The 14,014-nt window shown below is 38.2% G+C and overlaps 1 long non-coding RNA gene across 1 annotated transcript in view; it reads right to left on the bottom strand.

Moving 5' to 3' along the window:
- Positions 1-853: 853 nt before the first annotated feature.
- Positions 854-14,014, bottom strand: part of LOC138258909 (uncharacterized) — a 32,459-nt gene continuing 19,298 nt past the window's right edge. Inside the window, exon 3 of the long non-coding RNA XR_011198603.1 lies at positions 854-1,523. This is a non-coding gene — a long non-coding RNA (uncharacterized lncRNA). The remainder of the gene's footprint in view (positions 1,524-14,014) is intronic.

Genomic DNA, 14,014 nt, shown 5'->3' with positions numbered 1-14,014 from the left:
TCTGCCTTGCTGAGGTGCATACCCTAGCCAACCAGAAACCCCATTTCTAACAACCACTCATCACACCTTCAGATCTAAAATACGCATCTTTGGCTGGGACAGTTAATAACCATCCTATGAGCCCAAGAACAGCAAATATATGTTAACTGCTGGCTGCTGAGTGAATGTTAGCTGTCTGAGAGCGGCAGGAACATCTGACGTAGCAAATGGCAGCTTTAACACTACTTCTTTTCACTTGGAGCTGCAAAGAAGGGCTTCTCCTAATAATTTGTAGGATGCTCCTAAATACCCAGGCTCAAGTCACAGTAGGTAGAAAACTAATTTGGACCCTGTGTTTTGGGGGCGTAAATGGTTATGGGAAATTCAGTTAAGAATACCTGGGGAAGTAGGGAAGGAAGGAGGCAGGTAAAATATAATGAGGGAGAGGCTGGCTAATGCTCCACTACCTGTTCAGAATGTTAGGGGCAGGTGGGAGAGTTGGCTAGGCCTATACAGTCCAAGAATAACACCAATGGTAGGAGAGAGTCACTGGCTATTTTAGTGACGTGCAACAATGGGAGGATGTTGCAACTGCTGCAGCGCCACGGAATCCTATCTATTATTTCTACTGTTTAATGAATTTGGCGCTAGAGGTCAATGGATTGAAGTGACATAGGTTTGAGGGGATGTCATCAATGAGCAATGTAAGCATCAACAATAATCAACATAATCAATAATATTAAACTTCAGACAAATAACCACACCAGTTTATTAAAAAGAATTATAAAATGTATTTCCCTAGATTAACAACGCTAATGTTACTAAAATAACTCTCAAACACAAATGATAAGCATTTAGAATTAATAGTGGTTGATTAGAACGTCTCATATATCTCAGTTTAATCAAAACAACCAAGCAAATAATCTCCAAAAGAATTACACTTATTAATAATACTAGAACTGATGATAATGGCAACGTATACATTAGTACAACACTCAAAAGATGTCAATGTAAGTCATGAGCATTTCAAATTAATTCCCTCACTAACCACAAATTAGCATTCACATGTTGGGCTTCATGTAAAAAGAATTTAGAAACACAAATTTAGAAAAACCTTTTTAACTTGGGTTTACAATAAAAAAAAGAATATTATTAATACGCAGCCATCAAATTATAAGTTGCAGCTGGTACCTGGAAAGCAAAAGAGACACATGTAACATTACAATGACATACATTACCAAAATTGATAGCAACCAGCAGTCTACTTCAGCAAGGGGACACCATCACATATGTCTTCACAAGAAGTGGGCCTAACAACAGCTAAACCCACACTGCTACAGGAACACTGGAATCTAACAGGTTCAATCTCTCCCGCTAAAATCTGCAATCTCGTCTGACTCTAGAAAATCCCAACTACATTGACTAGAACATTTTCTTAATAGTAACTTTTCCTCTTCCACCTCGTTTGTGGCTCCATTGATCCATCTCGCCCAAGCTTCTCTTCTCAGGAAGAAACTTCCACAGTTACAAACTTCACTTCCATCCTCAAGGGAAAAATCACGTTTTAGTAACATTCTCAAACAATAGAACATTCAACTTATGCAATGCCCAGTTAAAACATGGCCTTGTAAGACATAATTCAGCAACCCACTAGGGGTAGCTGTGGACACATCTATTACAACACCGAATGCAATTTAATGTAAGCATTAAATTATGTAAAATAACCACAACATTTAGTTTGAATTTTGCTCAGTTAGGTACAGAAAATGAACTGTGACAACCATTTTCAAGTCTCCCATTTTACACGTTAATCTATTATACATTTAGTATACCAAAATCATAAATAAACATTTTAGAAAATTCACACTCTCACACAACAAGGGCAGCATTGTTGGGCTGACATTCTTTACCAAGAAGATGACTTTCTTCACCATCTTGAATTGAAATAAACAATGATTAAGGTAAGTAATAATTTAGAAAAATTTAATATTTGTTTTTGTTTAAAATTATAACTTTATTTGGATGTGTGCTGTACTACCAGTTAAAAAATTAACACATTTTTAAAAACAATATTGATCTAATTAATATTTTAACCTTTGATTTTATAGGTGGACTACCTCCGTTTGAAGCTGACAAAATTGCAACAATTCATTTAATTTATAATCAAACTGCAATTAATATAAATGTAAAATGAGATTTATTAACACTGTGGGGCACTTTTGATAAGTTATCACATAACATAGGACAGACAACCAATTCTTTCACCTGCATTGAGCAAGCTTGAAGAAATAGCTCAGCTCAGAGCCATTTTTGCAAACATGTGCCTGCTGCTTCTATCATCTCCCTTCCAGAAATCTAATTAGCTTTCCTTGCCCATACATTTGATATGTGCTATGCTCTTCAGCACACATGCAATGCTTTCATTTTAAATAAAAAACATTTTCCTTTGTTAATGCCTGCTTCAAGGATGCATTACTTTTTGATGAAAAGTCTGGCCTGGCCAATTGGCCGTAAAATCTCTGGTGGTTTTCACAGTTCCACCCAAGTAGCAACTAATTGAGGCAATGCATAGCAGCACAAATACCATTTTGCGCATAGAAATGGTAGCTTTGTTGCGCAAAATACCTTTTTGACTAGAAAATAAATGCCAACGTGCTGATTTGCATTGATTTGCATTTCTTTGCATCACCTCTTAGCAGCATAAATATTTTAGATAATGTTAGTGTTACTGGATTTTGTCAGGGTCCTTTGAATTCTTGTGGTTTTGCAGTGCTTTTTACCCCTACTCTGACCATGGATCATTTTTTCAATGCAATTTGAGCATAGTGTTACACTGTATGTCATGCAGTAGCCACATAAGCAGACCAAGAACAGCTTGCACTCATGTTGTTCCAGTCAAAGGTTGCACAAGGACAGAGTGCCACATCCACTGCAGTCTGACTGCTGCAAACACAGCACATCCAGGTCCCCCCACACTTACTTCTGTAGGATGACCTTTGGTTGGCATTAATTTCTTCTCAGGCAGTGACACGGTCCGTCTACATAACCGTGTTGCATATTGAATTCTTTTCTGCGCTTTCTGCTTTAGCCGTTTCTCCCTCTTTCCAGGATTCCTTGGAAGAAGGAATTTCCTGCAATTTTCTTTCCTAAGGAAAGATTTTTGCCTTTTCACTGATTCTCCTCTGTTTCTTCCCAATCCAAGACACAGATGCTAGTGAATGCTGGACAGCTTCTTGTTTAGGATTAGTAAATGAGATCTTGGCAATTTCTTCCTGGGGGAAGCAACGATGTTGCACATATTTTTTAGGGTGTTCAACATCATGTGGTTTCTTTTTGTCGAGGTTCTTTTCTTCAGGCTTCTTTCCTTTTGTTCACTGCAGTGGTTTCTGTAGAGGCTCTGTGTCAGCCTTTTGTCCTGCTTCTTCTTTTCAGAATTGTTGGCTCATTGTTCAAGGGTCAGGGTCATTCAAGGTGTGAAAAGTACTCATCTGAGCTGTCCAAGATTTTCTCCTCCCTAATGACACTTTTAGCAATAAAGTGCATACATTTTGATGGATTTGTGAGGCCCCTCGCATCTTGTATACATTGAAATAAAGTTTTAACACAGCACAACAGAATGCAGATCTTGCACTATGTAAAATCACACAAATCCTATACTTTGCAACTTTGTAAATACTGCTTTGAACACTGAGCAAGGTCGTGTGATGCCTGATGGATGCAAATCCTTAGCAAGCTGACCTTGTAGTCCATTTCTTTGTCCCTGGTACAAGTGGGAGAAGGTCCAATCCCTCAGGTCTACTCACTGGTCTCAAACAGTGAGTGCAGTCCTTCTTCTGTTCTTCTACAAGTCCAGAAAGTGTCCTGAGGAGCTGGAGATTAGGTTCATTTTTACACATTTCAGTAGTTAATGAATGGAGGTAAGTCCCCGACACTCCATACTCAATGGGGCAAATGTTTCCGGGGGCAATCCTGCCCACTTTTGAGCACACCCTCTGTGTTTTACAGCACACTGGTCCATAATGCACTATTTTGGGAAATCCATGATGGCACAGGCCTTCTGACCTTACAGAGAGCTTGTGTGCCAGACATGGATGTGTTTAGGTAAATGAGCAGTCCCCGCCTCCTAAGCTACACCAAACGGGTTCTAGGACCAGCTCCCCAACCCCACTTGGCTGGTGTCCAATTAGCTTACTTTGTCTAAAGAAGAAAGGATTCCTCTTCCTCAGATCTCCCCTTAGACTAAACTATGAATTGGCAGGCTTCACCTTTGTCCCTTTCAAGTTGAAGAAGTTTCTGAAATGGCCTCAGCAGCCCTTCCTAAGCTGACAGGGATCATCTTCCCCACACTCATCCCATCCTGTCCCCAGGACTAAGTCACTGTCCTGACCTGGGAGCAGTTTTCATACCTCATTAATAGCGAGCACTGATACAGCTGCTTTCAGGCTAATATAAAATGGCCTCCAGGAGCGTCAGGCAGGATAATGGTCATTTTATAAATGTTATTTTTGCAAATATTTAGTAAAAACCAAATTTCTACATTGACTTGGGTAATAAATATTAAAAAGAGTGGTTGAACTATTTCTCTAGCTTGTCCCAAACCCAGGAATGCAGAATTAATATGTTATTCTGTACTCTATTTTTCTTTTGGGGGCTTGTCGCTGCATAGACATGTTAAATTTACACTTTTAAATGCCATGCACCCTCCCCTTCCTCTTTTGAAAATATCTTAGCCACATCAAGGGGCTTATTTCCTAGCCCCTAGCACCACCGGAGCGTCACTTTTATTGACACTGCAGTGGCACTTTACCCACTTGCACATTTACAAGGCGGTGCTAAGCCCCTTTGCATGGCTTAACGTCACCTTGGAAATAGGGGCCCCTGACACAGTTTTCTGCAGCAGAGGGGTGTGCAATGGGTATTGTTGTGGGCATTTCCATGCAATACCCATTGCTTTTGACACTGCCACAAATTTAGAAGGGACACCTTCCTGCACATAAACAACCATTCCGTGCAAATTATTCAGTGTAGTGCAAGGGTGCCTGCGTTGGCGCTATGCAGCTAATTTTAGCACTAGCGCAGGGGGAGAGGACAGAATGTGCTGTATCTTGTAGATATCGTGCATTTCTGCCATTTCCTGGTAGCGCAGGGCAGTGCCGCAAGACACTTGCTCCACTGCCCTACGCCAAAGGGGCTTGTATGTAAGCCCCATAGTGTCTTGAGTCACAAAAACATGAAATGTCTTCTGAAAACAACACTAACTGTTGTGGTTGTTCTAAAAAAAGCAATGCTTTTGTGCATGAACTTAGGTAACAATTAATCAAACACAACATCTTCTCATTTTGGCCGGTGCTAATTTGCCTTGAAATCTCAAATCAGTGAATCATAATTGATCCATGAAGTAGTCACTTTTTACAGGGCATCGTTAAATCCCATCCATGTGATATAGATCAGGCTACTTCAGGTATGCACACTGAGTATCAGAACTAACAGCTTTCCATAGCGTACTATCACTGCAACACAGAAGGCAAGTCTAAAAAAGCATTTTAAAAACATGGCATTAACAACAGATTTATAGTCACCTTATGCACCAGCAGGGGCATAACTTTGTCAGTAAGGTTAGGGGTGTGTAAGCTTCAGATTTTCCAACAATCACACTGGCATTTCTTGTTAAAATACATTATATGATAAGCAAGGTAAGTAAGAGGGGTCTAAGGTGCAGTGGAAAGGGAGAGGAATGCAGATTGGTATGGGTACTAAGTGATACAAATTACAATATTTTTTTAAATATCCAACATTTATGAGTACTTTCACAACAGAAAGGGAGTGTGTGCTCTTTTCTGTGTGTATGTAAAACGTCCTGGTCAAATCCAACAGACACCTCACCATACCTGACTGAAAGCACTTGTACCCAACTATTTATCAGAAAATACATTATTATGGGGAAAACTACATCCCTGTGCACCAGGAGACAGTTTTCCTAGGACTGTAAGGCACTCTGGGTCACAAAGTGTAATTTGTAGTACATGAAGTATTACTACAGTAGAACTACTCATGCACTACAAAATGGTATTCACAAACCTACAGCCTAACCTATTTTTTGTGTGGGGATCTCTGCACACATATGTATATGTTTTAGTATTAAATAAGGACGGATAATGGGGAAGCGGCTGGAAAATGGCGGATACTTAGTACTAAATATGAGAAGATTAGAGAGTCATAGTCGAAGCCTTAGGGAGGCCTAAGGAGGGTTCTACAGAGGTACATGCAAATGCAAAAACCCACACACAAAGGAGTACATCCATTGCTGTTCTCAAACTACACTTTTTAAGTTACTAGTGACAAAAGGGACTAAAATAGTAGTAAATGTACTCCAGCCCAACCTTAGAATAGGTCTAGCACCACACATGGCTACTGACATTTACTGAAAAATACTCCCACAGAAAGCAATGGAGTCAGGTAACCTAGGTGTAGAAGCAAAACTATACATGAGTAAATCTGCATGTGTAAATATACCTTTGTGACTAGGGCACAGAACCTTCTATCCCTTTGTCTCTGTGGCTTTGGGTGAAGCTGGAAGCTCATTTCAACTGTTTAACACTTAACAAAATCCTAGTCAAGGGCTATCATATTCATATCCCATGGCCAGCAAACATATGGAACATATGTGACACCTTAAGTTGCCCTTCTCTGTTTTCCGCCCCAAATACCATTACATCTCAGGATAACTCCTACACTAGAAAATGTTTTTTGTCTTAAGATGAGAAGAATATAGAGAGTACACACTGGAGCGCTCCAACATGGTCACTGGGTGCTAAGTCTTTTGGTGGTTCCACTGCCTCCTGACAATGAAGAATGGCACACAACAGTCCTCGAGCAGCTGAGGAGTGACACAATAAGTTTTCTGACTGAGTCAAGGTTTTTTGGCATATATACACCAGCATAACACTGTTCTTCATGTCAAGCTGCTGGGGATGCCATTTTGGGGAGTCGTCTTCTGCATTTGCAATGGTGGCAGGCGGGTAGCATTACTAATCAACCACATGTGGAAGGAAAGTCCTCAAGAGGATATTGCTGAATTCTTACTTGGAGGATCTTTCAGAATTTTTCTCTTTACAAGTTACATTGGAGCCGTTCTCTTTGATTTTGTCCTGATTCTTTGCTTCACCATAAATGTCCTCACCGGAATATTTCAGTGTCCCTCTTGCATTAGAAATTGTTTCCCATAGCTTTATCCACCTCAATAATCTTCATGGGTTCTTACACTCTATTGCTTTTATGCTGTGCATATGATTATTTATCTTCACCAAAATTTAAATATATACCATGGATTTTGCAAATGATGTCCACTTCCAAACACTTTGATCTACCCCATCCCTCTGCTGTCTGGAGGAAGTAACAAACAGGAAATGTAAACAAGAGTCTAAAAAGGACCCAACATCTCCCACTAAGTCTCCTTTACCCCTCACTCTAGAGGACCTTATGGATGAAATAAAAAGCCTGAAGTATTTTGTCATCGAAACCAATGTTACTCCAAAGAATTCATGGGGATCTGAAATTGAGCAATGAATTAGTGATGGTCTGGACGTCACTACAAAAGTGGATAATAAGTCTAAGGACATTTCACAAATCCAAAAACAGACAGAGGATTTGGAAAACCTTAATTGATGCAACAATCTCAGATTTATTGCCTCCCAGGGCTCGGATACTATTTCCTTTCTACAACTCACTATTCCTAAACTTGTGGAGCTAAATAACTATCCTCCCTTTAACATACAAAGAACTCACTGTGTTGGCCCTCCATCTAAGTCCTCTACAGCTTGTCCTTAAGGAATCGTTGACTATTTCTTGCAATACTCTGAGTTAATGACAGTATTTCTGCCTCCAAATAAAGGAAAGGAGTGCTGAGGTTAGGGCAGAAGATTTTCATCACCGAGGAACTCAAAAGCTCTCAGAAGGGAAAAAAGTCTTGAGTTTTGCCCTGCTCTGAAATCCATAAATGCTTGATATGGCCTCATTCATCCCTCTTTAGTCCAGGCCACATATCAGGATAGATCTCATACTTTTGAAGCCCTAGATTTGAGGAAGTTCTCTCATCTTCATAAAGGAAAGGCAATGGACCTTGGCAAAACTTGAACTCTTTCATAATTTCTTCTTTGCAACTAATCTGAATGTTGTTCTTGTTGTTATCTATTTGTTTAGATTTAGGCGATTTATGGATCTCTTTTTCTCTTTCCTTCACAGATCTCCTGCACACTTCAGAGTTTGGATTGACATGTACTGTGATCCCATGTATTGTCATCCTTATCTGTCTACAGTCTATATTATGCATGTATCTAACGGCTGCCTTGGTTGTTGTAGACTGCTCAATGTGTCACTAGGTTTTATGTTTACATTTTGCAGTCTTGTCACTTCTCTATCCATTTCTTTCTGTAACTCCTTCTCTTAAAATTAAAGTTTGTGCCTTATTTCATTTTTCTCATTCTTATCATTATGTCTCATTCCAGGAGGCTAGGCACCTTTCTTGGTCTCTGTCCTAGCCCTCCCTCACTTTCCCTGTTCACTGTTTTCTACTTTCACATAGATGTTTGAAATGCTTGGACTTTTTACCATCTACTTTTTGCTTATCATGGGGAGTCTGGTGGTCCCCCTCCTTTGTCTTCTCCCCTTGTCCTCACTCTGCCCTTTCTGTCCTCTATTTCCTTCCCTTGTTATCTTCTGTTCTTCGTTGATATTTCTACTTTAGCCTTATTTATTTGATATTTTCTTTCCCTTTCTATTCCATGTTGATCAGGCTACTTTTGTAAGTTTTTTCAATTTCTAATACGGTTTTATTTAATTTAAAAATATGTAATTGGTTAACGTATTTGTACCCTTCCCATTTACTTTTTATGGGTAGTCTATGTACAATCCCATTAATAAAACATTTATCATGATTAAATTGCGAGGTTGCTTTATTACAGGAAACTTGCCTTGTAGAAAAATATATTAACTCTCCTAAAAAACAATTGGTGGGAAATCCTATTTTATAAATCTATAGCTCTGGATGTGGTTACTGTTGCTATTAATGTGAATGGCAGATGGTTACTATTGTCACTTAAAATCAACAATGATCCTATCTCTATATGGAATGTCTCTGGTCCCTCCGATGGGGACTTTCAATTTTGGGATCAATTCTCATTGATTATTGCAAGCGTGTCCTCAAGTCAACATAATTGTGGGAGGGGATTGTAATCAACTCATGGACCCCTTTATAGATCCTCGCTTCACACCTAGATACATTCCTAAAAGGATGCAAAAATCCTTTGCAAAAGTCATTAATTTCTTGCGCCTCATTTATCTATGGAGGTTTCTTTATCATAATTGTTCCATTCTCCTGTTCACCAATCCATTTCTAGACTAGATTACACCAGGGGTCCCTAACCTTTTCTGTAGCAAGATCTACTCATGATTGGTGAAAATCATTGTGAGCTACCAAAGGATATACAACTTGTGCATTATTACCAGATATGCCCGCACCCAGCTTCTTGACTTTAAGCCTAATATCCATAGAGCCAGATACTATAGTTTGAAAAAAATACTTTAACTAGGGGTACTATGACAGGGCTGCCATGCGTGTCAGTGAGAGCATGGTCTTTGGGAACCTATGAGCATGTGTGCATGTGAATGGGATATATGTGTACCGGTAACTGAGAGCCTATGTCATATGTACTTGTGGCACAGGACATACCTTTTGACATATGTAGCACTGTTACATGTATAGCACAAAGATGCATCCATTTTTGTTTAAATGGGAGAAATTTAAAGTGCAAAAATATTCAATTCAACAACCTATTTGGGTGCAAAAGCATCCATGAAAGTACAAGTGCAAAAATATACATAATGTGGAACATTTGTCTGCACTTTAAATTTCTTCCATTTAAACAATGACTATTTTTCAGTTATAAATATGGCACGGTGTCCTACTGGCCATTGGGAGCAAAAGGCCTGCTGTTTAGAAATGCAACACTTTGAAAAGAAATTGAGAACATTCTAATGAAAAGTTAACTTAATCATAAGGTAACTTTTCATTTTCATTTTCTCTGATTTGAAAGCATTGAGAAAGATAATTGTGTTATCATCTCCAATATTAAGTTGACAAGGGTTTTTACTTAAAGGTTAAATACTTTAGTGCTTCAATTCTTCACCTACGTGCCCTGGGTCATAAATCTGACTCCAGCACTGCTCCTTATCAGGCCTTGCTAACTGCAGCCTGCTGATAATAATGTAAAATAAACACAGCTTTCCCTTAACTTTAGAAGAAAAATGTGACCCTGTGCTTATTTAAAAATTAACTCACGGCCACAAGCTACTCTAAAGGGGTCAGGAGCTACTGGTAGCCCGCAATAGACCTGTTGGAGACACCTGGATTACACATTTGGGACACATGCCAACATACAAAACCTAGCACAGGCCGAATTTGGGTCCATTATTATTTCCAATCATGTTCCAGTCTTGTAGACTTAGTCGTAATATCACAAAGCACACATTTAACAACTATCTTTTAGAAGATGGAACCTCTGTTGGAAAATTGGAACAATTCCCTAGCCAATTGTTTGTTTTTAACAGGAAAGAAGATTTTCAAATGTACTTTGTCTGGGAAGCTATTAAAGCTTCCGCCAGGGGTTTTACTATTGAGAATGTTCCTCAAATAAAAAGTGCCTTCAAAGAATACTCCTCTATGCTCAATCACATCAAGACACTAGAGCAAAAATACATTACCTCTAAAAGTAAGGGCGGACTTTCTCAACTCATTACCGCTAAACTTTAATTCAACAAAAATTCGATTTAACACACAAAAAGTTATCTTTTAAAACTCAATGCTAAATACTATGAGGGAAGTAATAAAGCTGGTAAATTATTTGCTAATTACCTAAAAATCAAACATCAAACATCTAAAATGCACTTTTTCAAATATGAACACAGGACTACTCATCACACTGATGCTGACATTTCACAATGCTTCCATCCTACACTAATTTATGCAGCTCTGAAATGTCCCCCTCCACAGAAGCACTAATTCCATCCCCAAAAATCTTAATTTGTCTGTTGATCTTCCATCTTTCGACAAACATTTCTCAACATTTGAAATTTGTGTAGCACTGACTAAATTACCTAAGGATTAAGTACCCAGCTCAAATAGGTTTTCTGTAGAATGTTTTGCCTAGATTATCTGAAATAGTCATCCCTAAACTTCTCTCAATTTTTAAACACTTTTCCTCCATCAATAAAGCACAGGATCCCTCCTTCAGGCTATGTTCTGCTTAATACCAAAAAAGATAAGGATCTGTTTTTGGGAGAGAATTATAGACCAATATTGCTCATGAATACAGATTGAAAGATTTTTTCAAAGCTATAGGTTCAACTTATTAATAATATTGCCCCTGATCTTATCGGTTCAGAGCAATCAGGATTCGTTAAAGGGTGACATATTACCAATATCTCTAGGACTTTTCTTTATATTATACATCTAGCCTCCAAATGCCAGTCATGGATGTCAGTCTAGATGCAGAGAAAGCACTTGACAGAGTGAATTGGGAGTTCATGTTTCGAGAACTTAAATCACATGGTTATGGGCCCACTATTTTATAATATATTACTTTGCTGTACTCATCCTCTACCACTTCTATTTTTCTCAATTGTTTTCAGTCTTCATTCTTTCATTTAAATAGAAGTACTAGGCAAGGATGTCCAGTTTCCCCATTATTACTCATTCTTTTTCTTGAAACATTTCTGGAAAAGATATGTAAATCTAGCAACTTCATAGGAATTCAATACAAAGACAATGAGATCAAATTTACAGCATATGCTGATGATGTCATCTCTTTTGTTTCAGATCCTACTAAAACTATTCCACATTTTTTCACTTTATTTAAGGAATTTTAATTGTTATCAGATTACACATTGAATATACATAAATAAGGAGCACTCCCCTTAACCTTCACTGTCTTAAGGAAATGTTTTGAGATACAGGGGTCACGTAGTGTCCCACCTATATTAACTGCTTGGAAATGCAATACTCCTTTTCATTGCAAGAAATCATACATGGCAAATTGTCAACTGTTAAACAAAAAATACCCCAACTCTCGGAGCAATGGTCACCACTATTTGTATCCTAATGGGAATGATTAGACACCATTAAGATGATGCTGGTGCCCATCTTTAATTTCAACCTATACATACTACTGGTAAAGGTCCCTCAATCCTTCTGTCTCTTTTAAAGCAGCATGATCAGTAATATGTTATGGAAACACAAAGGAGTTTGCATTTCTTTACTAAAACTCCAACAATCCAAAGCCCTGGAGGAGTTGAATTTTCCAAACTTCAGAAAATATCACCAAGCTTTTACTCTCAAACAAATCTGGTCTTCTCAAAATGAGAATCCTGATTTCCTCCCTACAATATGGCAATGACTGGAAAGTTACATTTCTAATCAGTTTGGTTCGTCCTTCACACCCGCCTGAATATTTTTCTTTACTGCTTATTACTTACTCCATCTGCATAGCAAAACCCCTTCTTAGACATTCCCAATATGATAAAGAGTACCTACTGTTGTCCTCTATTTGGTAAAATAAACCCATTAAAATAAACAAGAGTTATATTCTGGAAGGATTGGCTCCAGCAGAGTTTTGTTAGAGTGAATCAACTCTTCTCTGACACCGGCCTTGTGCTATTCTCCACTCTCCAAACTAAATTTGGACTACCCACTTCACCATTTCTTAAATATAACCAACTTAAGACATTTTTCTCTCAATTACCCTCGCTCACTATCACCTCATCACAGGCTTCAAACAATAGCTCCCCTATATTCAGCTTCACAAGTCTCACGAAGGCCACCTTCATCTCTAAAACTATTGACAATCACTCACAGGCTGCCTTAGACAGACCAAAAACAATTATACAAACTCAGTGGGAAGATGGTCTACAACAGTAAATTCCTGCTCAGTCATGACAAAAGAATTGGTCTAAAATTCACACCACTTCTCGCTCTGCCACTACTACATAGATATATTTTATTTTTATAACAGGTTATACCTCACCCATTTATATTTATATAAATACAAATTATCCATGGACAATTAATATCTGACTTGCCAAAAAAGAGAGGAGTGATCTTGCTCGTACTGTGCCCTCATCAGTTGATTCTGGTTACAAGTTTGGATTACCATTACTGATATTTGCATGATTTCTTCTCCAGGTGATAAAATGCATATTTTTGGGTAGTGCTTTTCCTATATGGAATACCTCTGTGATGCAGGGGACGTTTGCAGATTTGTCAATTGCAATTGTTTTCCAAGTTACACTGTACAGCTGGAAAAATGCCCAATCAGTTACTTTCCTTAAATGGTGGAATACGCCCTGCAATCAGCATGGATTAGACTGTGCTGCAATGACTTTCATTAAGCAATTAATCAAGAGATACATTCTGTAGATGCCTCTTTCCTCCTCTCTTTCTTGAAAATTGCTTACTTCCCCTACTACTACTCATCAGTATGACCCACCTTAGCTCTATTTTATTTCTTTCACTGTTATTGATCATCAATATGATTCCGTAGTAGCTTATACTCTTCTCTTTCAATTAATAGGCTTCTCCCCTTTTCTTTCCCTTTTTCAGTCCTTCCTATTAGAAAATTTAAAAAATGCTAAGTTATACCATTTAGTTGTTCACTAGAATGTTTATTTGTTGCTTTAGTATATAGCAGGTAATATGCATTGATCGTGGTTGTGTTATGACATTTCATTTTCATTTACTGTATTGTAGTGAATATAATTTTAGTTGTGATTCACTCCTACTAATACAAGTTTCATACTTCTTTAATAATGCACTTCAAACATTAGGATGAGAAGAACACAAAGTATCACAGTTATTGAAACTATCTCTAAATACCTATCTCCCATTGAAAATGTTCAGAGACTCTGACAATTGTCTTGCAATGGCAAATAACTCTCAGGAGAGAATGCTCTTGACAAGATTTGGAAGGAAGATTTTCAGGTAACT

Source organism: Pleurodeles waltl, chromosome 2_1 (genome assembly GCF_031143425.1).
Source record: "Pleurodeles waltl isolate 20211129_DDA chromosome 2_1, aPleWal1.hap1.20221129, whole genome shotgun sequence".
NCBI classification, from domain to species: domain Eukaryota; kingdom Metazoa; phylum Chordata; class Amphibia; order Caudata; family Salamandridae; genus Pleurodeles; species Pleurodeles waltl.
This window is presented reverse-complemented; position numbering and strand designations above follow the sequence as displayed.